Source organism: Emydura macquarii, unplaced genomic scaffold (genome assembly GCF_026122565.2).
Source record: "Emydura macquarii macquarii isolate MOO-44397 ecotype Brisbane River unplaced genomic scaffold, CSIRO-AGI_Emac_v2 contig_1045, whole genome shotgun sequence".
Taxonomy (NCBI): Eukaryota; Metazoa; Chordata; order Testudines; family Chelidae; genus Emydura; species Emydura macquarii.
The window spans coordinates 14,871,902-14,896,684 of record NW_027131182.1 but is presented as its reverse complement, the minus strand read 5'-3'; the positions used below and the strand labels follow the sequence as shown (position 1 = coordinate 14,896,684).

General features: G+C 40.1%; 3 long non-coding RNA genes across 3 annotated transcripts in view; 1 reads left to right on the top strand and 2 right to left on the bottom strand.

The window, feature by feature from the left end:
• Positions 1–719: 719 nt before the first annotated feature.
• LOC137151308 (uncharacterized) lies at positions 720–2,682 on the bottom strand. The gene is made up of 3 exons (XR_010919242.1): positions 2,574–2,682; positions 1,916–2,066; positions 720–1,433 (listed from the first exon to the last, which is right to left on the bottom strand). It is a non-coding gene; the product is annotated as an uncharacterized lncRNA (long non-coding RNA).
• A 2,927-nt stretch (positions 2,683–5,609) lies between these two features.
• Positions 5,610–23,754, bottom strand: LOC137151310 (uncharacterized). Its single transcript, XR_010919244.1, has 3 exons — positions 23,701–23,754; positions 6,500–6,607; positions 5,610–5,662 (listed from the first exon to the last, which is right to left on the bottom strand). It is a non-coding gene; the product is annotated as an uncharacterized lncRNA (long non-coding RNA).
• LOC137151309 (uncharacterized) overlaps positions 23,730–24,783 on the top strand; it is a 27,543-nt gene continuing 26,489 nt past the window's right edge. The window contains exon 1 of the long non-coding RNA XR_010919243.1: positions 23,730–23,859. This is a non-coding gene — a long non-coding RNA (uncharacterized lncRNA). The remainder of the gene's footprint in view (positions 23,860–24,783) is intronic.

The window sequence follows — 24,783 nt, the reverse complement described above, 5'->3', positions numbered from 1 at the left end:
ACTGGTACATATTCACCTTTGTTCTGCTTGCAATTTTAAGTATCATTTTGTGAGACGTCTTGGAAAAAGGAGCACTTACAAATATAAAATCTAATTCCTCAAACAAAGAAAAAACCCAGCTCCTTCCAAAATGCTTTGAAATAATTAATGTAGTACTTTTCATCACGGCAATTACTTATTGATGTAGACTTTTAAATCCTTCCCACATACAAGCACCAAAGAAAATAATTCTTTATGGTCTTCATCTGAAAATGTAGAGAAAAGAGGGACAAAACTGGAGAGAGACCAGTAGAGAATGAAAAATATAAGTGGCAAGCATATCGACCTCAAACTAAAATTTTTCAGTTTCAAAATCCTCCTGAAGGAGACATTTGCTGGACACCAGGGTAGGAAGAGACAGAACAGATACACCCATAGGTGGACAAGAGAAAAATAAAATGTTGCATGACTAGTTTCCCATTAAATATATTCATGCCAGTGTCATAGCTAATCCATAATGAATCTCAAGAGCTAATAAAACTATCCTCATTTGTCAACATACTAAGGATATGTCTACACTGATGACATCATAGGGATTGATGCAGCGGGATTGATTGAGAGGGTTGTGTAGACCCATTCAATAGGTCCTGGAGTGCTCTCAGGTCAACGCAATAAAACCACCTCCCCAAAAGGAGTAAGGCTGCGTTGACCGGAGGGTGTCTCCTGTCGACGCAGTGCAGTGAAGACGCCGTGGTCCGTTAACATAAGTACGTCGACGGGAGATACGCAAGATACATTACATTACATTATTTATCTTTGTAATTGTATCATTACAGTCTGCATAACCTATAGGGATGCAGTTTGTATGAAAGGTACTATACATAATGTAGCTTGCGTATCTCCCATCGACTGCTGCTGCCAGTGTAGACCAAGTTCCAACAGAGTCTTTTTAAGCAAAAGTCATTTGCAAAGGAAATAAATCCAGCAACTGAAAACTAATATGGAAAATATAAAACCAAATCCACTTTACAGCATTTGGGAATGATAAAACCACAGGCACTGTTCAAACAGTCAGCTGGATCAGTCCAACTCAAACAGATCAATAGGAGCCAGGTACCTGAAAACAGTAATCTGATATTTTGCCACATGATATGGGTCATTTCCTAGAGAATTAAATGCATTTCTACAAAAATATAATATGATTGGTTTCAAAGACAGTTGCAAAATGGACATTAGAAAATAGAAATTCTCACCTTTAGCTAAAATTAACCATTGGAACCAGGGATGTTCTCTATGTTGATCTTCACCAGAAGGTGGACTGCTGCATCCTTGTCCCAGAACGCATGCTTAGTCATCTGACTACTGGCTATGCAACAACCACAACAGCTCCTTGAGATGCAAACTGCTGAATCAGTAAGTAAGTTTCTTTCTTAGCAATAGCCAAGGTACCAAGTCTAGAAAAAAACAAAACAGATAGTCCTCTAATCAAATAGATCTTCTTGAAGTGCTGTTTATCCTCTTCTATGAGGCCCTCAGGTGTTTACCTATTTCAGTCTATCAGTTTTTTCCTTAGTTTTCTTTTAAGGTCTTTCTCCAGCACATGCCACAACATTTTTATTGTGGGACAGTAGCCTACAATCAGACCTCAGAATCTCCTATAGTCCTGTTACACAACTGGTCAATCAATCTCAGTGTTTTGCCTTCTGCAGTAGCTAACAGCTGATGATTCAGAGGAAGGCAAAAGAAATCATGCTCTTCAATAGCTCACAATGCTGCTGGATGGCCACAACAAATGATTTTGCAGTGGTTTTATCCTTGAATTATGGAGTTTCCCCAATCCAATATTAGCACAGTTTTGCAGTGTTAATATTCCCTCAGGTCTCCAAGTAACTTGTACACATTTGAAGTAGGAGGAGTGGATTGACGGTATACATACTAGAGAGGACAACTATGAGGTTGAGATTCTTGAAGAAGGCTTGGTCTTTTAAAAGAACTAGTTTGACTCCTTTTTGTTCCCCAGTTATTAGATCTTATGGATGCTTCTTCCTCTCCATAGTTGTGGCCAACTTTAACCAGATGACTATAGTCTGTGGGAAAACAAATGAAAATCAAGATAAAGTAAATGGACAACAAGGAGCCCAAAACAAACCTGTGTGTCATTTATGCCATGTTTGCTTTCCATAAAGAGTTCCAAAGAAATTTATTTTTTTCTTTGTAACTTAAGGAAGAGTGAAGTGAGTCCCCACGAAACTCAGCATCAGTGCAGATTCCCCCTTGTCCTTGCAAATCTGCTTCCACCCTAACCTTGCAGAACTACTTATAGGGAGAGTGTGTAATTCAGTCTCCCTGCCAACCCAATCTATCACCTTTCTGTTGAGAATGCCAGCAAGGGGATTTCTGCAATGTGAACATGCATCCAAGTGAAACAAAATACAGCCTGGACCAACCAAAACACCTTCGCTAATCTAAAGCCTTCCCCTGACACAAGAGCATCAGCCCTGCCACAATAGACTCATCTTCCCACCCTAGTCTCCACACCCTTCCTGAGCTCTCCTCCTCTTTCAAAATTCTCATATTCTGCTGCAGGTTTTTACCCGTCTAACTGTAAGGCCAGTATTTGCTCCGTTTCTTCAGCTGCTTTGACAGTGCTACCCGGCACATCTGTATCCAGTGCTGCTTGCCAGAAGTGACTCTGTAATGGCTGGTCCAAATGATGCCCATCTCTGTTTGTCTCTTGGACACCTAATCAAGAGAGTCCACAGGTCTAAAGCATTTAAATTCTTCTTTATATAATCTGTAGGTATTGTTACCTACATGTATAACCAGAAACATTTCAAAGAAATTACCACAGAAAGTTCCTAGTAATCTAATTTAGCTTCCAGGCCCCCTTTGCTGTATCACTCTATATCTTTGGTACCAATACACACCATGGCACAGGTCCTTTACAGCATTCACAAAATGGTTGTCATCATCTGTGAACCTGGTAGATGACTCAAAAAAATAGCTGTCATGGTCACCTCATACCCAGGTGTCGATAATTCTACTGATCAAATTTCCTATCATCAGAACTTATGGAGATTCACAATTGTATCACCCTATCCTGGAAAGATCTCCCCACTACAGGAAGAACTACTACAGGAAGTTAAATCCTACCTCAGGGATAACATGCCCTATTAAGAGACTAAAGAAGCTCAATGTAATTAGTTTATCCAAGAGATAGCTAAGAGGTGACACAATCATGATCTACAAGTACCTACCTGGGAAAGAGATTTCTGATAATAGACAGCCCCTTAATCTAGCAGAAAAAGGTATAATGAAATCCAATAGCTGTAAAATGAAGCTAAACAAATTCAAATTAGAAAAAAAGGTGCAATTTTTAACAGTGATAGTATATAACCATTAGAAAAACTTACATAGGGATGTGATGGATTTCACCATCACTAAAATAGCCATTAGGCCAGAAAGAGAGAGAGAATGACTGTATAATCTAGTGGTTAGCCTGATGGTCCAATCCTCTGTTCCAATTACTCTAATTATTTATCCTAAGTGGAATAGCTTCAACAGAAGAGACTAAGGGAGCACCAGTTTAGTATATCCCATAACTCAGCAGTTAGGCCACTCTTGTTGGTGGTGGAAGACTCAAATCCTTTCTCCTTATCAAGCAACAAGGGGAACTGAACCCACATCCTGAGTAAGTGCTCTAGCAATTTGGGATAAAAATTATAATGGACCCACTGCCACACCATCTGCTATAGCCAGATTTTAAATGCGGACCAAGCTGGTAGGTGTATTCGCTGCATGCCTACCAGATCAGGTCCCATAGGCAAGATAGCATTTTCATGCACCTGTCCTCCCCGGGTTTGAGGATTGTGCTGGGTCTTATATGGGAGATAGGCATCAGGATGCCTAGAATGAGGCAGCACTGTGGATGACCAGAAATAGAAACTTAGGTATCTAGGATCTTTTATAATGGAATTTAGATGCTGAATGATTTTAGACACCTCTAGGGCTAGGGGGCAGCTGAGCGATGGTTTTGTGGATTGCAGTGGTGCCTAAAACTACTTAGGTGCCTAGTCCCTTTGTCGATGTGGACCTTGGTGCCAAGCTCCTGTGCATTCCTAATCCTGCTTTGCTCACTCTACCATTCTCTGGGACTCTGTCTTGAGCCTCATCTTGAAAAGATGCCTGCTAGAGACGTGCAAAATTACCCATTTGCAAATCTTTCATGCAGAACAAATTCATATTAGAAATAAGCCACAAATTATTTAAAGTGAAACTAATTAGCCATTGGAACAAACTAAATGATGGATTCACTTGATGTTTTCAAATCAAGATGGGATGCCTTTCTGGAAGATATGCTTTAGTCATACACAAGCTATTGGGCTCTATACAGGGATAATTGGATGAAGTTCTAAAGCCTGCTATATAGGAGGTCAGACTCATGCATTTTACAGCCAGAAGGAACCATTAGATCATCTAATTATGAACCATTATTTGGGCAAAGTTGCTATCGTAAAAATGGAAGAATCTTTCCTACACATGACACTACCTTCTTCCACTGCAAAAATAAACATGCACAAGGGGAGGCAAGCAGGGGTATGGTTTCCCCCCAATCAGTGGGGGCACAGAACTGCTCCAGGGTAGGGAGAGCGAGCTCTTCCTGCTCTGGGCTGGGGCAGGCTGCAGGAGATGACAGCTCCTCCGGAACCAGGGCTGCAGCCGGGGAAGAGGAGGAAGTCAGCTTCTCCAGCCACCAGGGGAGAGTGAGCTCCACTGCCCCAGGGCTGCAGGGGGAGGGAGGAAGGGCCAGCTCCACAGAAAGTGCCCCTCCAAAAGCAGCCAAATTTTTATTCCTGCGCACCCATGCTCAGACCTTATGTCATTTTTTTGAAATGGGTGAGGTTGAGAATTTACAAGTAGGAAATCTCTTTCTTGCAAACGTAGTTTCAGAATAGCAAAATAAAAGAACAAAAACACCACTATTTTTTAAATCTTGTGAGTGTTTCTTGTTCTGCAAGCAGCACAGAATTTTTTTTAGGGCTTTAAAATCTGATCCTCTTGATTAATTTCTTGTGTTAATTTCCACAATTTTACAACTTACTCGAATTCACACTTCAAGAAGTTCTTCATCAGGATAAGCTCACAACAATAAATTTCCACTGAACTCCATACCAACACCCTTTAGAATTTTAAAGTTATCAGAACAAATATCATTTCAAATATCAAATATCACACCAATATATAACATATATAGTTAGCATAAATTATTTTAAAGACTAATGATTGGAAATTAGCCTTTTCATGTGTACCTGAGAAAAAGCCAAACTTGGATAGAATGATTTTGATTGCTGGCCTCGTGAGACATCTAGTGGAAAAAGGCACACAAAAAAGAATTAGCTACAAGGCCTATCATCACAGATATTCAATTCGACAGAGGATTGCAATTGTGCAATGAAATACTCTATGTCCTCTGCAAACACTAAACAAAATTTCTGAGACACACAATGACAGACATTTACAACTGAGATACTGTGCAAAGAATACCCATTGTCCCCATTATAAAGCATCTACTATTTAGGGCTTTATTTTCCCTCAAGCACCAATACTCACTTTGAATGCTCTTTATTGCTCACAATTTAAGAACTTCTTCTCACTCCTTATTATCACTGTTTAGACTGCTGAACTGAAGGGAGGAATGGCAGGTGTAAGTTTAAAAGAAAAGTGGGTTCATGGTGAAGAATGGACATTTCTGAGGGACATGGGTTTAAATGCAATCTTCATTAGGTGAATAAGATTCTAAACTATGTACTTCCTTCTTTGGCCTCATACCTGTTAGGCGGGAATGAGACGATGGCCATTTTGTGGTGCTTTCATTAATCCAGGAGTGAGTTCACCTGCATCCTTGTTCTGCTCAAAACTTTTCACCTTACGCACAACACTCAACACTTGCACCATGCAAGATCAAGCCTACTGTTTTGTAATATGACAATTTGACTCGAGGCTTCTGAAGTCCTGAAAATTGATTTATTTCCTGGAGGAATATGCATTTACTCAAAAGAGCCAGAATTTTTTACTACTCTGACAAGAGAGCATCCCCTTCATGACTCATATTCCCTTCTCTGTCAGAAATGGAATAATTAAACAAATGATCAGCAACAATTAAATCCAGTTCACCTCTTGGAAGCCTTTCAAAACTTGCCTCTACAAAAATTTTTAAACCTTCTCAGGCTGCTTCCAGCTCCCAAGGTACTACATGTATCTGAACTGTTCTATTTGTCTACATAAGATTGCAAGCTTCTTATGGCAGGGATCATATTTTTCTGTATGCTAGTTTCTCACTGAGCACACTGTTGATACTCAATAAATTATGATGCTTTAAGATTAAGAAAAGGCATTGTCTGTAGGATAAGCCTTGCACTATGCTTTAAAGAATAACAACATCTGGCCTTGATGGACTGCTAGAGGAATTCAGGTACTCTTATTTGAGGATGTCCTGTCTCCATTTGTCAAGAGTACTCACCTACACACTGGCAGCAGAAAAACAGAGTTAAGCACATTATGTCTGTCTTCTGACCATCCGATCACAAATGATTTCACCGAGAGATTTATTCTGGCACTTAATGAAGCACTGCACATGGTGGGAAAATAAAAAGCACTATGCTATAATACAGTCATATTTCTGCTAGCAAAAGAGAATTCAGAACATGACACCATATATCAAAACCATGCTACATTGTTTATGGGAGCAATTTGAGAGCAGGATTGGATTTGCAGAAGTATGCGCAGAGTAAACAGTTTACAGAAATAGCAACCAAGACTCCAGCATTCTTACTGTGGGCCAGGAGAGGCTTGTGAGGCATTATTGTGCTTAGGCTTGATTACCAGGTACAGTTAAATCCTAGAGCTCCTTACACCATGAAAGGACGGCTGAGTCTGACTTTATGAAGGCCAGTTGCTGAGAATATCACACGCATAGTCGGCATCAGGAATACCTGCCTATATTCCTTCAGCACCATCGAAAGAAACCCCTGATTTTTTTTAGTCTGACCCTGAATTAAGTTCAAGAAGTACAGTGAGTTTCTTGCTTGAAGCACTTGCTGGTGGTCTGCTGAGAGCTAGTCATGTGATGATGATTTTTCCTCATTTCCAGCTACTAAATTGCAGTCAAAGCCAGCTAAAAATACATACATCCTTAGTTCTGCAATCACAAATGGGAAGGAAAGTGACTCAGAGGAAAGAGTCCCCAGAACAATCTCTGTAAAAATGTGGTCCATATAGTAAAATGTTTGTAAACCCCTGCTGTTTATAATTTGGATAATCAGTAAGCCTTAGCTATACAGTATGATCACTAAGAAGAGATACATTTAGGGATTACTGATACGATGCTCGAGCATTAAAATCTACATTTGAGATAATTCAATTCAGAGTTTTGGTTCAGTCCATTGCAAAGTGAGGAGTCATTTGAAAAATTGAGATCTGGGTTCAGAATTTGTACTCATGACATTCAGGGGTACTCAGCTTGGAAGCTTCTATTAGGCCCAACTATAAGATATAATCCATTTCTTCCTTTTGTGAAAGTGAAGTGCTGTGCTGTGGAGGTGCGGATGGGATAAATAATGTGCTGGATTTACAACATTCAGTGACAGAAACCTAGAATGAAAGAGGCTGGTTGCACTATTGCAAAGTGACTGGAAATATTAGAGTGGCAATTCAAGGCTGGGTTCCCTGCTTGCTGTAGTTACTGTGGACAAGATTTCTAGAAGTGCTTTGTTATTCTGTGTGCCCCAACCTGGGACACCTTAAAGGGGGGTGATTTTCAGAAAGCACTGAGCCATCCAGCCAATGAAAGTTAGGTCACTTTAAGAGACCCAAAGGCACTAGGCACTTTTGAAAAGCTTGGCATATATTGGGCACCAGAGGGCGTAGCTTGCCCACAATATAGTGTGACAGGCAAGGCGGGAAATCAGATTAGTATCTTAACTGTGACAGGGTCACCTCTTGTCACTGCATTTCCTCCCATTTCTGGTATAAATTCACTTTGCTAAACCCCTGTTTTATTGGGAATTTTTTTAATGGTTTGAGGATTCATTTCCTCTAAAAATGCTTTCAGACGTAACAGAGAAGTTCTACTAAAATGAATAAAAACCTATTTGGGTGTGGGGAAGGAGTGGATAAGAATTGTTCACTATTAAAATAAAAAAAAAGAGAAAGGTAGGAAGAAGCAAAATCTAAACATGACAAAATAAAATTTCAAAGCCAGGATACAACTAAGAAAGAGTCAGAGAGGCAAAACCACAGCTGACATAGCTTCATTCAGTCCAGAGCTGAATTTGTCCCAGAGTATCATCTCCTACCTGCTTTTAGAAACAGACAATTACAGACAGGAAGGAATCCTGAACTGGAGTATTGCTTCCATCGCACTCTTTCAAATGGTGGACATACATATTCATGTTAAGGTCCCCGTTTTCAATTGCTTATACCTTTTAAAAAGAGTTTGGTGAACTGTTGCTGAACTAAATATGAGGGTTTTTTTATACTAAGAGATTTTTTAGATACTTTTTGATGAGAATAGATAACTCAAAAATTGCTTCAGGATTGACTAAATTTATATCCAGGTATTCGTATCTCTGGTTTTACATGGGTTGCAACTCCACTGAAATCAATAGAGTTGCTCCTGATTCAAATAGGAATATATGAGAGGAGAATCAGTTCTTCACTTTGAATAAATTTAGCTCAAGCAAAGTAAGTTATAAGCAGGGCCCTGTGTGTTCTGTTACTTCACAGCTGTGGAATTCATACCTTGCCATAGAATTGTATCTCAAAAGCCAAGTTTTCATTAAAAAAAAAAAAAAAAGAAGATATCTAGCCCTTTTGGTTGCAGAGAAAAAAATTAAAAGTGTGAGTCAAATGTAAACTGATGCAGTGAAAGTCATCCTGAGTCTGCAGATAGCCTGAAAAAATAGTTCTGGGTGGAGGAGGGTGTTAATTGCCCCATTCGTTTCAATTGGTTAAGTTTGAAACCTAATGATGATCTTTTCATTGTTGACATAATTAACATTGTTAACCAATTTCACTGCTGACCATTTTAGAAGAAATGCATCGCTCCTGTGCTAATCTGAAACTATTTCCTGGGGTGCCAAAAAAGCCATCTCTCAAGCTACCAAAGCCTCCAGCTTCACCACAACAATGTCTATAATGTAGTTACTTGCTTTCAATACAAAAAATCAGTGATATATTGAAAACTGAAAATGTGGAAACAGGTTATAATATATTGAATTTAATATAAAAATATACAACACAAACCAGGTACTGCACTGATTGAATAAGGCGATTTTATATTTAATTCCATTTAAAAATCACCATTTTAAAATTTCTTAGAAGTGGCTACATAATTTCCACCAGAGCAGCCTCCAACAGAAACATAGGTTCAGCTTGCCACAGAACCTTGTTTATACAATGCTTGAAAATTGTATTCTGAATAGGCACAGTATATTGAATTTCCATTACATTTTTATCAATTTAACAAGGTGAGCGGTTAGACAGGCATGATCCTATCTGATAACGTTACTATTTGAGTCTAGCACCTTTATATTTGAGATCTGATAGCTGCACTTTTAAATAATGGCACTCATAGATTGCAAACAGTTTGAGACAGAGACTTTGGCCCAGATTTTTAAAGGTATGTAGGCACTGCTGGGCTCAGCATTGCAATGCCTAACTGATTTTGGAGCCTAAATCTCCTTTTCCAACAGGATTTAGGCAGGTAGAAGCCTAAATCCCATCACTGTCCCTTTTGAAAATTAGATTGGGGTTCCTAAATCAGTTAGGCATTGCAACGCTGAGTGCATAAATGCCTAAATACCTTTAACAAGCTGGGCTTTTGTCTACTTCTAGACTTGCACAGTACCTTGAAGGATGAGCCAGATTTGCGCTACCAAAATACAAATATTAAATATAATAAAATAATACATTTTCTGAATGTGAAATGGTGCGATCATTGGAATAATTGCACTCACCTCATTGCATTTTATTTCCTTTCCACCCCTACTTTTTGAAAGCAAGGTAATAGAGTACAAATAAACCTACATAAATACAATGAACATGCAAATGTGAAGGCTCCAGCCATTTCTGTACATTAGCACATGTTGCACATATAGATTGCTGTTTTTCCAGGTATTTTTGTAGCTTTACATATTACTGATTATATCATAAAGTGAACTGTGGCTGAATTAACAATACTATCTTAACATTTGCACTCAGCACTGTGGAAGGGAAGATGCAAGGCTAGAAGGACTGATCTGATCTGATTAATCCTATGTAACTATGAGATAGTGAAAGAGCAACTACCAGTTGAGATAAGCTTAACACTTCTACAGCTTGGCTGTTGAGAGAGAGGTTTCCTTTTGGCTCCTCTAAAGGTACTAAGGCTCCTGTTTTTGGTCTATGACTCAGTCTTGCCTATGGTAGCATGCAGGAGGCAAAAAGGGAGTTTCTAATAGTAGTTGCTGGAATCAATGAATAGTGATCACTGTCACATGACAGAGATATTAACCCTTTATAATCCTGGCCCATATCAGCTAACAGGCCAAGCAATGCAGATGAGTCTCTTACCAGTATTCTTATACATCACTCCTTTAATAAAACACTCCCTTGACGGTAGACTATATTAATTGGTTAATTTGTCTCTGCTGGTGGCAGACGCAGCAGTGATGACATAGAGAGAGGGCAAAAGGAAGCAAATAACAACTGCTGTCAAAATGAGGGGCAGGCAAGCAGCAAAGTAAGGGAGTGAGGCCCAAACTGGGAAGGGCCTAACCAGCCATCTAATCTGATGTTCCAGGTGTGCCAATGTTTGCAAGCCCATGTAAATATGAAGATACATACCTCCCAGCCCCTAGTCAAATGGCTGTGTTGAGTGACTGACATGATATGAACTGAAGACCACTTACTACTCCTCACAGTCCTGGAATTGCGAGAGCACTGCTTCAGAAAGGGTGATTACAATAAGCATGTATAGGCATTAAAGTTAAGTCAGGCTTAAATATCCTTGTTACTGTACCACAGGCAGAGGTCAGAGTCTACAGGACATTTGTCTTTAGTGGTGTGAAGGGTGCACCTATTCAAAGGCAATGGAGGTAGCAAATAAGGAGTCACTCACCAATTCTGGCCCAGCTGAAGAGACGGTCCCTCTATAACCCTAGCTCAGAAAATCTCTATTCGCCTGCAAATGTGCGGTTGTCCCAGAAAGGGCAAGATGGTGTTTTGTGAGACAGGCAGGCAAGAAGGGATAAAATGGAAGAGGGCAAGAAAAAAAAGGGAAGTACATAAGGCTGGAGGGGAGGACGGACAAACAGTTTTGAGAAGGGAAAAGAGAATGGGAGATGAGGAGTTCTTTATCTTCCCTATTCTTTTCTTTACCACTTTCTTTCTCTCGCTCTCCCTTTCCCCTTCTACTTAAATCATCATCCTTTCCCCTTCAGAAATGGCCTCCTATTCTCACAGAGGCTCATACTCAGCCACCCCACGCAGGGGAATGGAAAGAACCTATTAGTTTTGCTTGGTGAAATATTGCAAAGCACACAGCTTAGATGCAACAATTCCTCATCAAAGTGCTTAAGATCATGCTTAATTTTCAACAGTTCCAGAGGGGTAGCCGTGTTAGTCTGCATACAGCAAAAACAACGAGAGTTCTGTGGCACTTTAAAGACTAACACATTTAATTTTTGTAGGCATAAGCTTTCGTGAGACTCAGCTCACTTCGTCAGATGCAGAGGTAGAATGATACAGTAAATAGGAAACATAGATACACAAGTGCATAGAGAACAAAATTCCTATTTACTGTATCATTCTACCTCTGCATCTGACGAAGTGAGCTGAGTCTCACGAAAGCTTATGCCTACAAAAATTAAATGTGTTAGTCTTTAAAGTGCCACAGAACTCTCGTTGTTTTTGCTTAATTTTAAAGCACGTGTGTAGTCCCATTAGAGAGGAGCACATGTTTAGGTGCTTTGTTGGATCAGGGCCTGTGCTCCTATTTAATTTAAACGCTGCTTTTTTTTTCTTTTTTGTGGAGACCGAAGCTGTTATAAAGACTGAGAGAACAGTGAGAGTTTCTTGCACTATATATATCGGGAATGCCAACAATATACCATGTAATTCTTTCAGCTGATATTGGCTTTTACAAATATTTGCGGTGCCCATGGAGCTTAGGTAAGTTTAAACAGAGAACAGAAAAATGCCAAACACAGGCTTTCAATGCATTGTCATGCTTTGCTACTTTATAGACTTTAGACAGTCCCAATTCTTTCAAATGCCAATTAACAGGTGTCAGAAATGCTAATTCTTACCAAGAGACCTATGTCTGCATAACAGTAAAACTATTTTGGCAATCCAGACCCCAGCATAAGTATCCTGGTGTTTGAGCCCCTGGGGCCTGTGGAGTTTACAAGTATGCTGTCAAGATCTCTTCATTGGGATAGTCCTTGAAGTCCTGCCAAAAAGCTAGGGGACTCCAGTGCTTTTATGTGCTCCCAAATGCAGCTCTGGCTCCAGAAGTCAAACCTCTCCCCAGTCTGAGTGTTAGCTGTGAATCTCAAACATCAAACTGACATTCCGATTGATAGTGTGACATGCTTGGATGATGATGCCAGAACAGCAGGTGACACTGGCAGATAGAAGCAAGGGATAGTAACTTGGTGGCTTCTTGTTACATAGCCTTAGAACTCTACAGGATGGAATTAGGGACAGAGGAACAGTTATAAAATGATGTTACAAAATCCGGATGTCCTGATCGAACTGAGACAGTTGTAAGATCTAACATTCTATGCACAGACGATAACAGCATTCAGGACTGGTACCATATCTCCTTACATCCGACTTTAACTAATCCAGGATTAATCACATTGTGAGCAAGTGATCCAAAACACTCTTCCACCCTCTCCAGAGACTCATTGGGAAAGAAAAGAATGTGTTGGTGCATCAAAATGATGTCATAAAGAGGTGCAATATGGCTACCATGAAAGTGTGCAGAATCAAAGGGCTTCAACATAGCTCAGAAAGAGAAACAAAGGTAATGAGGCCAACATTCATCCATATATATCCCAAGAAGCCAAGAGTTTACACCAGTTATGAATTTAGTTCAGTGGGAGGTCACTTCGCCTCACTACATCACTGGGGCACTGCCCAACATCAAGGGATTAGCTAATCAAGTGCTGGGGACTGAGGCGCCTTTGGTGGAGTAGGGCAGGCAACAAAACGGTCTGTCTGTGGGGCTCAGGCCCACCAGGGAGCAGAGAATGGTTTCCCTCCCATCTGATTCAGCGGGAGACCACTCCACCTCACTATAGGTCTGCAAAATTCAGATGGAAATCTTGGCTTTGTTGAGAAATTACTGTTGATTGCAGCATCACTCATTACTGTTTGCACCATGATTGCACCATTCATACTGTGACAACGGCTTTTCTCCATGTATTTTGACATTTTGTATTTTTCATCCTAGCCAGAACCTAAAGGCAGAAGCAAGTGAAACATTTAACCAAACTTTCTAAAACTCAAAAATATTCCATGTTAGTTCAGCTTGAGACACAAGGAAAGATTTTGACTGTATCTGATCCTGATCTGTTCCACCCATCCTGACTGGAAAGGGCAAAAATGGGGAAGGCTTTGCAATAAGTGGGTTCAAGACTCAGCAAAAAAAAAAAAAAAAAAAAAGAGATTGATGGAGATGACAAGTGAATCCCTTCTACAAACATCAAATGTCTAATTATTCTTGTATTACCCAGTGTGGGTATTTTCCACGTCAAAAAACGACTACCTCACAAACACTTAAAACCGTGAAACATTTATAAACATCGCTTAGTCTTATAAGAAGGCAGATTTCGACTGTAAAAGATATGATTTGGGAACAGAAGAGTATGAATATGGGTACTTTGCCTTTTGGGGAAATGCAAATTTATGAGAAATCATGGCTCTCTCACTGATCATAATCACTTTTCTATGTAACTGGATCTTAATTTGTTTTGCAGCATGATCTACGGAAGGGCAGCATAGCTTAGAGAGCTATGTCTACTGCTGATGAGTTCCGCAGCTGGCATGCATTTGTGTGGAAATTAAAAATAAAATAAAAATCATTTAAAAAATTCATAGAGTGAACCCAACAGTCTCCTGACCTGTCATGCCTGGAACTCGTCTGAGATGAACAGGACAGAAAAGTGAAACCTAGGCAGCCGATCATGCCAAGCTTCCAACCGTGCTTTTGGAAGCTGGTCATAATTTGTAATGGATTATTTTAGGAAACGGATTTGGATGCCTCATGTTCAAGAGCCAGGCTGGCCTACTTTGAAGAAAAGAATGTTTAAATCTTAAAAATGCTTCTTCGTTGCTTAACTTTTTGCTGTTCTATGAATTTTAATGCTTGATTTGCTTTGCACTAGCCTTGGATATCTACAAGTTAAACATGCAGTTGATAGGGTAAGTACTAGACGTGTTAACTTATTTATTCATTTTCTTTTTTCTGCCATTTGCATGTTGTTCCTCAGCTCTTCTTGGCTTTTAAAGTATTTCTCCAGCAGCAGTAGCAGCATCTGGCCCCCTGACGAATTTCACAGACTGCTGCCTCTGCACTGGAGTTTTCTGTGTGATCAAAGGATTGTGAGAGGGACTACATTGCTTAGTGCTTCTGCAAAACACTTTTCCTTCAGTTCACCCTTGAATCCATGCACATCTAGCAGGGTGAGGTAGTACTATTACCAACAGGCAAAAGTCACTTGCAGGAACCTTTAATGGAAGATGGCATTAGTGAATACGCTGTGCCACTCTGCCGTATTTGCCGCCCCGCAGGAGTACCAGCAATCAAATTTACAAGGGTACATTTGAATCAGTTTTTTAATTAAACAAGGGTGCAAAATGTCTGTTCTCGGTTAGGACAATATGAAATAAATCCTCATATTCTTTACTGGGTCAGTCCTGAAATATACTGTGTGTCCTTTACTCCTATGGATAACCCCATTTTAAAAAATAAACATATGGGGATTTTTTTTCTTAAATGTGATTTTGGAGCAATCACTGTTGGCCCTAAATTTACCATCTTCCCTTCAAAACTTTTTCATTCCTTTGTTTAAATTTGGCCTCTTTGTCTGTGCATGTGTGTAAGATATTTTATTACATTTTTATGAGACTGTACTTGTTTGTATTCTGTTGTACAGAGCAGTGGTTGGGAGTGCTAAATAAATATATGTATTATAGAGAAAGGGAAAATCTAGAGCCAGCCCACTTCTCAACCAATAGTCACTCACATGATAAACAGTGATTACTGGCTGGTTGGCAATAGGGTATAGACAGACAGCTACACTTGCTGTAATTATGCAACTGTTTGAATTACAGTCTTTGCTGGTTACAAGTTACTGAACTAAAGAAACAGTTAACTGGATGGTGTTGTTACACCCTCCCAATTACAGCACATGATACTGTTGTCACCCAGGGCAACCACCTGTTCTGTCTATATAAATTTATAGAGATTAAGGTCAGAATGGATCACCAGATCATCTAGTCTGACCCCAGTATATCACAGGGCAGCAAACCCATCTAGCACCCCACTGAACCCAACAACCAAAATTAGACCAAAGTATTACAGCCCTTAAAAGACAAAACTATAGTGTGCCACAGGCAGAGATGGCTGTCTGCTCCTGAGATGGGCTGAAAAGATTGGGAGGTTACAGTACATCAGAACATGGATACATTTGCCATTCTAGAACATGACCACATCCGCCTATTGTAAGCTTGGCATCATTATTTTAACCTGCCCTAGATACGCTAAAAACAGTTTCATAGACTTCTTTACAAGACCTTTGTCTGAATCCAGTTCTGTCCTTGAAGGAGGGACTGAGGTGAGGGTGAAGTGGTGGAAAGGGCAGCATTGGAATGTGGTGATGCTGAGCCAGTGGTGCAGTGGAAATTACACACCCTTTAAATATGCCTAGTAGGCACAAGATTGAGATATTGCTTGTACAGAAACCACAGGAATACAGTGACAATCGCATCACTTCATTCATTCCAGATGTTGCTGTACTTATGACATTAGGGCATAATCCCACAAATACTTGCCAGGCATAGTGCCTGCTACCATGACTCATCCTTTGAAGTCAATGGAACAACTCACTGCAGTAAGCATCACATCCTGTAATAAATGTTTGCAAGTTTCCCCTTAACTAGGATATACATTTCCAAGGGAGAGAATATTGTAAGATGTGTATCCACTTATTTTCTTTATGGAATTGGTACGTAAGGTCAAAGGATCAAATTCAGCCCTGGGGTAAGTGAACACAAAATGCACCTTAGAGTCTAAAGCTTATGGTCTCCCCTTTTAAGATAGTGTACTGAAGCAGCTTCTTTTATGAACAGAGATTCAGCTAATCTCTATTATTTTATATTAATTTTTTCTTACAGAACAAATATTCTGCTAGGTGCCAATTAAATGGGACATTTTTAAAGAGGTGGGAATTGCATCCCAAAATGCCAAAGAAGAAATAACTCCTTCTGCTTTTTTACAGGTGGGTTAAATGAGGTTAAGTGACATGTCCAAAATCATGTAACAAGTCAGTTGAAGAGCTTGGCATAGAAACTCAAGAGTCTGGACTTCCTGTCCCCTACTGTAATTACCAGACACATTCACTTGTTACTTACTTTATACCATTATATTAAAAAGGAGACCAAAGTATGAAGTGGGGAAGGTTTTACAGTGAGCCGTCAGTAGATTGATGACTTGCAGCTGTGTCATTTTCCATCAGACACAGATGCTGCAGCTTTCTCAGTGCTTGCCTAAGACTTAGATGTGGATGAGAGCAAGATGGCTGAACCTTAATTCACAGAAGGCAAAGGTGATGCTGGAGGGATGGGGAAATTAAGGTATCATTTTTTAGGCGGTTTGTCCACACAGGAAAAGAGATTTGCTATTTCGGGGTCTCTTTATTTTACTGACTGCTCCTAACATTTCAGATGTTATCAGTGGTCAAAAATATCTTCTCTATCTGTATCTGGCTAAACTTCTGTTAGGTGGTATTGGACAATGAGGTCCATATTACATTAATTACAACAATTAAACTTGTTTCCTATTTGCTTCTGGGTGCAGTTCAAGGTGTTGACTTTGATCCCAACATGGTTTGGGCATGGCTAACTATTGAGGAAAAAAAACATCTCTAGTGTAATTCTATTGAAATCAATGGAGTTACTCCAGGAATGATTTGTCCCATTGTGTTTTTCTAATTATATACACATGCTTTGAGACATAATTGAATGTAATGGGCCAGATCCACAACTGGTGTAAAACAATGTAACGTCTTAATTTAAATGGAGATATATTGATTTACATCATACAAGGATCTGGTCCATTTTGTGTATTCAAAAATAAATAGAAATTAAGTTACTTGACTACCTATTTCTGAATGAATAAACACCAGGACATTCAATTCTTGCTTCTGAGAAAGGAAAATACCACTTCCCTCTAATCTAATTTTCTTCATAATTTAATTCAGAAATTCCCATTCTGTTCCCAGAAGGGCTCGTCATAAGATTTTGGAAACGAGGATATTGTTTGAACTTTGTAAATTCTTTGTCTCATTAGTTTTAACAGATGCACAGTACACTAATCGTCACATGAGGCCAATGGATGTCATGGAGTTAGTATTCATAAAAGAATGGAAAACTGCAGACAGATTAATCCCTGCAAAGTGCACATGCATCACTGTGGGTGACTTTTTAATTCTTAGAATACTCGGCCCACAAAACTGTGATGTGCTGGGCATTAATGATTTCTTTTACTGAATTCTCCATTGGTTCATCAGCCAGGCACTGTTTTTATCCTGATTGAATAAGATGCCCTGGGCAAGTCACATCAAAATGTCCACTAGGACTGAATGTCTTTTTTTCCACTGCAAAAATGTACCCATGGTAATGAGTCTATCTGCAAAATGCTTCTATAGAATAGCCATGGGGTAGTAAAGATAACGCACTGGCAGTGAACAAGTGTTCAGATCTCTTATGAACTGCTGTTGTGATCATCATACATGCCTCCTATCTTTCCATACTATGCATTACAAATATAGACTGTGCTTTTAGAAGATCTATTCAGTGAACAGTTTTATCTCAGAAGACACTGAGTTAAATAGAGGTGTTCAGTTTTTGCCTGACATTGTGGGCAAGAAGAACTCCCAGATTGCTAAGTGAATAAATAGTGCTTTGTATTTTCCTTAAAGCTGTAAGTGCTTTGGTCAGTTCTCATTCATCTGCGAAGATATGGGATATCTATGAAGTTTCAAAGCAGCAGAATTCTCATAGAAAACTTGCAACTTACAAACACTTTTACATATAAAATCTGATTATTAAAGGAGGTGGAAAAACAACATGATTGTACAGACAAAAATTATTACAGGCACATATAAGATAACTCTACATCCAAAGGGTTAATTATGGCAACTGCATGTGCACATTACATATACAACTGTGCACAGACAGACACAATATTCAGACACACACACATAACAAAAATCAGGTATATATACTCTAACAGATTTTCTGTATTTATCTTCCCTTGCTTTTTGCTTTTGAGAATAATTGGATGATTTTTGTTTCTAGAGGGAATTTGTGCCCTAGTTGACATCATAATTACTTCCACAACACCTGGTTAAGATATCACAGTTTCACCATTGATGATGATGCTCTGAAAAGTATTAGTAAAAATCACAAAGCACCATTCTGTATGACCGATATCTTGCCCAATGGCCACTGGACTCCACTCAACCTTATTATTTTCTCATAGATTTCCCGATGGTATTAAGACAGCTGGATATTTCTGGGTGGGGAGCTGTTTTGAGGAGCTCTCTCCTCCTCCTTCAGGTAAGGCTGTTTTAAAAGACAGACCCCAGCCAATGGCAACTAAAATGTTAACCTTGGTTTGCTCAGGCCTCAGTGTGCCACAGAATATACTGGACAGATACCAACCCCACCCCTGCTTTTGAGGGTCTAAGGTGAGGTTATCTTGCCCGATTTTTAGGAATAGATGTATCCAACGAGGCCAGATCCAGTGTCAGAGACTTAAAATAGATAAATGTTCTTCCTGTTTCAAGACATTAATGGATATTGCCTCCTTTGGACTTGGTTATGGCATAATTAAGAAGAAAACAAGGGGTCCAATCAAACCCCAGTTGAACTCAATGGGAGTTTTGCCATTCATTTCAAACAGAACAGTATCAGACCAAAGCAGCAGCAAAGTGGTTAACATTATGGTGGATTTATTAAAATCCACATGCCCTCCCCTTTTAAATATTGCCCATCATTGATGTAGGTGTGGGTAGCAAACTGCATTGTTTGGGGGCTAAAATTGAGCATGGATATTTTGGTTGAGGCTAAAATTGAGCATGGATATTGTAGCCTCAGACCAACTCTACCATTCACTCCTTAGTACTTCTACCTCTGCTCAGAAATGGATCCTAAGACTCCCCACTTTCATAATTGCAGAATAGGGCTCTTGGCCAGAAGGTGTTCTACTGCAACATGAGATGTTCTATGACCACATGAAGAGTTTAAAGATTAATGTAGCATTTTACCATTTACATACTGGTATCTTTACACAAACTAATGCTTGGTGATTTTTATCATTCCCATTGTTAATATAATACATTAAATACTATAAACTTGTGATTTCAAGAGATTTAAAAGAAAAAATGGAACACAACCAGGAAAGTGCTAACTGGGAGTTTCTCCAAAACCATTAATACTATTCCAGCTAAAAATATACTGTAGAGCTGGTAGATATTTACTACAAAATCCAAGGGGTCAAGACACTACAGGTCCTAGCATCTTTATTACATATTGTGGCTTGTTCATACATATGATCCTGTACAAAGATGACTATTTGATTAGCTGTTTCTTGTTTCAATTAATATTAGAACATCAGTCAATAACATTTGGAGGAACATCTTTTTAAATTAGGCTGGTCAGTACTGGATTGAATCTTAGCTCCTCTTTTGTCAGTCGCCTATGTTTTAAGTTATTTCTCTGTTCTGATGAACCCTGTGCCTCAATTCTAGTCTAGTACATAATGGATGGCATTATTTCTTCAAAGCAAACTCTCAGACAAGTTGAATGAGCACTGAAAAGAGCTGAATGAGAATGGGGTGGGGAGGTGGGGGTATCTGCTTGACACTGAGGCCCTTCTTCTGCCATTATAGAGCTGACATGACTGAGTCACCAGCAGATGAAGTCAATGCCTGTTTCAGTACACTTTCCCCAAGGTCATTCAGTGAGTCGATGAGTAAACTGGGATGAGAACACAGGAGTTCTGTCTTGCTAGAGCAGCAGCCCTACTATATTTATCCAGGGTCTCATGATTCTTAGGGCTTTTTTTACGCTCTGCCCACTTGTTTGCACCATGCCAGCTGTAATATGCGAAACAGCAAGCTAGCAACTTGAAGCAGTCATTATTTGTGAGAGCTATTAAAAATGTTCCTAACACAAAATGAGGTGTGCGTGGGTCAGGGTTGGGGAGGGAAGAGTCAGCAGATTGAGCAAAGGATTTGGGAATGGTATGAAAATTCAGCTGACACTTGTGATAAATGTTAATGTTTAAATATCAACTGAATAAAAAGAATTCAATCCCCAAATGAATGAGAATGAAATATGGTCCTGGAAAAAGTCATTCAAGCAAGGATGCACTTTTCTACTTCATTTGGCTCAGATACCAGAATGTTATCGGACACTTAGCAGCTCTGAGCTTTCAGAGAGGGAAAAGGAGCTTGGTCACATGAAATTCAAATGCACATGTCCTGCTGCCTTAGTCTTAAATCATAACCAGGTCTTTTTTTTTTATTTTTGCACTAAATAAGCAGTCTGATCTTTCCCCACTTATTTTCTATATCAGTGTAAATAAGGAGATCCAGTTATTGGTCTTGACTTCAGTAATCTGCACTGCTCTAAGGGCTCAGTCTTTCAAGTTGCTGGGCAACTCCTGGACACACTCTGCACCCTGAACTCTCATTGGCATCAGTGGCAGATGAGGGTGCTCAGCGCCTGGCAAAGATAGAGCCCTAACTGCCTTGTTTCCTCAGCAAATGAATAAGAAAGAGCAAGAGATGTGTAGGCAGCCAGCTAGAAACTGGATGATAAAGTGAGATCCTGTCCCATGCCGAACTTGTCCATTGAAATGCCAAGCACCATCAACTCACATTGAAGTTCACTGACGAGAGTCAATGGGAGTGGAGAGGGCTCTGCACTTTTCAGGTGCACTTATCACTTTGCAAGATTGAGCCTGAAATCAGCAGCCAATTCTCTTCATTTCCCCCTTCTTTGTGTGGGTCTAGTGCCTGTTGACGCAGGCATCTCAAAACTTGCTCCACCAAGCTTAAAGCTGATGCTACTCTAGAAACAGTGTTCATGTGAATCAGAACATTAGTTCCAACGAGAAAGGTTCCAAAACAAATCCCAAGACCAGTTCAAGGAAACTTTAAATTGTTTCTATTGTCATAAAAGTGCTAAAGAAAGAAAGGTTTCCATGGCGATTTAAGCAATAGCCAAGGTGACAGTGGCTGGAAAGTTCAGGAGAAGAGACTTCCATCGTCAAACAAAAGCTACAAAATAGCCTTACACACAATTGAAAATGCTGCCAGGGACAATTCCCCGAAGAGCCAAGAGAACCTGGGGCTGCTAGCAGCATAAGTCCCTAACCACCCAGTCTACATGTGCATTCTGCAAATACGCTAATTTATAGACAAAAGGTGTGGAGTCTAGACAAACATTCAGATATTTGGATGCTTAACCTAACCTACAAACTCTTCTATCCCACAGCAGGCTCACCCAACCTGCAAATGTTCTCTTTTGGAGAGTCCCCCTCAGGTGTATCCAGGGGAAAGATGGCAGGCCTATTTGTTCTCCCTCGTGGAGGAGACACGGAATTCTCTCCACGTTTTCACCTTCCCACAAAGTTCATGGGACTTTACCTATGCAGATGCCGGGGTCCCTATTTTCTCTTTTCTTTTTGGATCCCTAATTTTTCTTGCTATTTAACATGTTTCCTTTGCTGCTTTGTTCCATTCTTCGTTTTTTGTGTGTGTGCATGCACACCTGTCTCTCCTTTGACACCCTCATTTGTGAACCACTTTGTGTTGCCTTTTTGTGCCCCCACGTCCACAATTTGGCTTCCTTTGTGTAGGTCCCAAAGATTGCCCTGTTACCTGGGGTTCTTCCCACCAAAAACTCGTAGTAACTTTACTTTGTGTGAGGTGGTGTCAGGAAATAAGCCAAATGGAGACATGGCCGTCCAGCCGATAGATGGACTGGTAGAAGCAGTATAACACAAAAGTACTCTAACTACAAAGCTATACTTTACTTAGGCGTAAGCACTTACATACGTCTGAAACAGGTTAGTAAAACACCCCCAATCCTTAATAATTACTGAAGTCTGGGGTGACTTTCGAGTGGAACCAGAGACAGCTTTCTGATTGGCTTGATCTTCCAGCTGTCGATGGAGAATACAGAAGCTGTGTCCAAAAAGAGATCCCCCAAAGAATCCAAGCCTCTCCCCCTCAATTTATCCTTGTTAGTGGACAATAACACATAAGAAAGAGGGGGGAAAAGTTTCAAAAGCTAGACCTATAATCACCAGAGTACTTAATTAACTAGATGTGTTCCTACAGAATCTGCATATCTTGAGGCCTGGACAAACATGCAGAGGGCATGTATAAATAAGCTTCTTGGTTTTTTCCTGAAACACAGATCCCAACACATTCACCAGAGCATCAGGGAGGGGTTCAGGGTCAGGCAAAGGTTGAGCAAGAGGCTCGGCTCCCCTTCTCTCCTAGCTTAGTCATGCCAAGGCTGCACAGGCATGCAGAAAGGCCTACTAAGTTTGGCTACTATTAGCAACAAATATGATCATCAATATTACATTATCAAGTGGTCCCTGGCCCTTTTACTGGTCTATCAAAATCTCCCTGTACAGCCCCATTTCAGTCTCTCTTTCTTCCTTCTTTTACTGTGGCATTGAGGAGGCGCATGCTCTGGCTATGCTAGCTGTGGGGTGGTTGAGTTAGAAAGATATGGGAAGCTGGTGCTCTCATTGCAAGCAGCATGAACGTGGCATAGGGCTGGAAAACTCACATATCACTTCCTGTCTTGGCCTTTCCTGCTGCTGTCTGAGGGCACAGGAGGAAGAGGATCTTAGCTACAGGGTACTGCGAGCATGCTCTGCGTGACATCTAGTCACATGAACTCTTTTTTAAAACAATAAAAATACTGAGCGCTGCCTGGAAATTGGCCAGGACTCAGAGGCTCTGGGCTGAGTTTAAAAATCTGTTCTATTCAAGACAGTTGGCAAGTATGCTCTTAAACCTATAGACTATCCGAATAGGGCATTAGCAAAACTTCATCATTGATCTCAGGGGGCAATCTCTTTGTGTCCATAGAAGTTTATTTCAGCTAAACAGGTCAAACCTGCAACCTTGCACCAGGATAAGTTGATCTAAGATTAAGCTGCCCCTTGAGCAGACTCATTGCTTTACTTGCAGAAGGATAAACATTATTAGGAGTTTGAAAATGCCTGTTTCTGTAGCACCTACACGATTCTTGTATCCATCTTCCACATACAACATTAACCCTGCATGAAGGTAGGAGGATGTGCCATCTCCTCAGGAATAACAGAAAGGGAAAAACATAAAAGGAGCAAAGAATGCTTACCAGCTGGATGGTATAAAAGGACAGCCTGGAGCAGCCAGGTACAAAATGGCTACCATAGGATTGCAGCTGCTTCTCTCTCCCAAATTTAAAGTACCAGCTTTAGTTGGGCAAGGACTTTATCAGCAGGTGAAAACAACCTGGGAGCCCTGTGGTGATCAGGTAATTACACAGTAAATAGCTCATAAGGAAGAGTTGAATTCATACTTTTCAAAGGGCTGTAGGTAGAATATATCCTTGGTTGGGGTATTTGAAATAGTTCTGTCAATTTGTTATTTGTGTTTCTTTGTTATTAAGTCTGTATAATAAAAACCACCCAGGGGACCCTTGCTAAATTAATAAGGTGCATTGCTTGAGCAACCACCTAAAACCTTAACCACTTCCAGGTTTTATGAACCTAAAATTTAAGTCCTCTGGTTACCTTCACAGGAGATTCTTCTCCCTCCCCACAAGCTCTTGGGAATGTGAAACCACAAATAACTTGGATCTGGGGAAAAACAAAATAATTAGATAGTTACATCAAAATAAACATTAGCAAAACCCAAACCATTAGGGGTACAGCTGGCCTCATGGGTCCAGTTAATAACTGTGTAGGTTGTTGAGGTCCAGAACTCTTACCCAGAAAACAATCCCTACCCACCTAAAACCTCACATGTGAATCCAAATAGATTGAGTTGTGGACTCCACCCACCAATCTGGTTTCATGAATTTAGCTCCTACAAAGTCAGCTCACCGGCATACCTATTGCCTCTGGTCCTGCAAGTCTGCTCTGCTGCCACTGCTAGTCTGCCCCACCAATGCTAGCATCAAAAGCCAACTCTACAGAGCTTTCAGAAGCTCTTAAAGGGAAACTGTCCAGGAATCCTGTTCTGCACTAGAGTCCCTACACTTTGCCTTGTTGACTTTGAATTCCCTATGCATCCAGAGCTGAGGGTAACCCACTTTCCCCATGCTACACCTTTAACAATTTCTCCCCTTTCATAAATATATTTGCATGTACCATATAATAGTTCCAAAAACAGAACACAAGAACTCTAGCAGTACAACAAAACAACACACAGAAATACATTGGACAGAATTCTAATT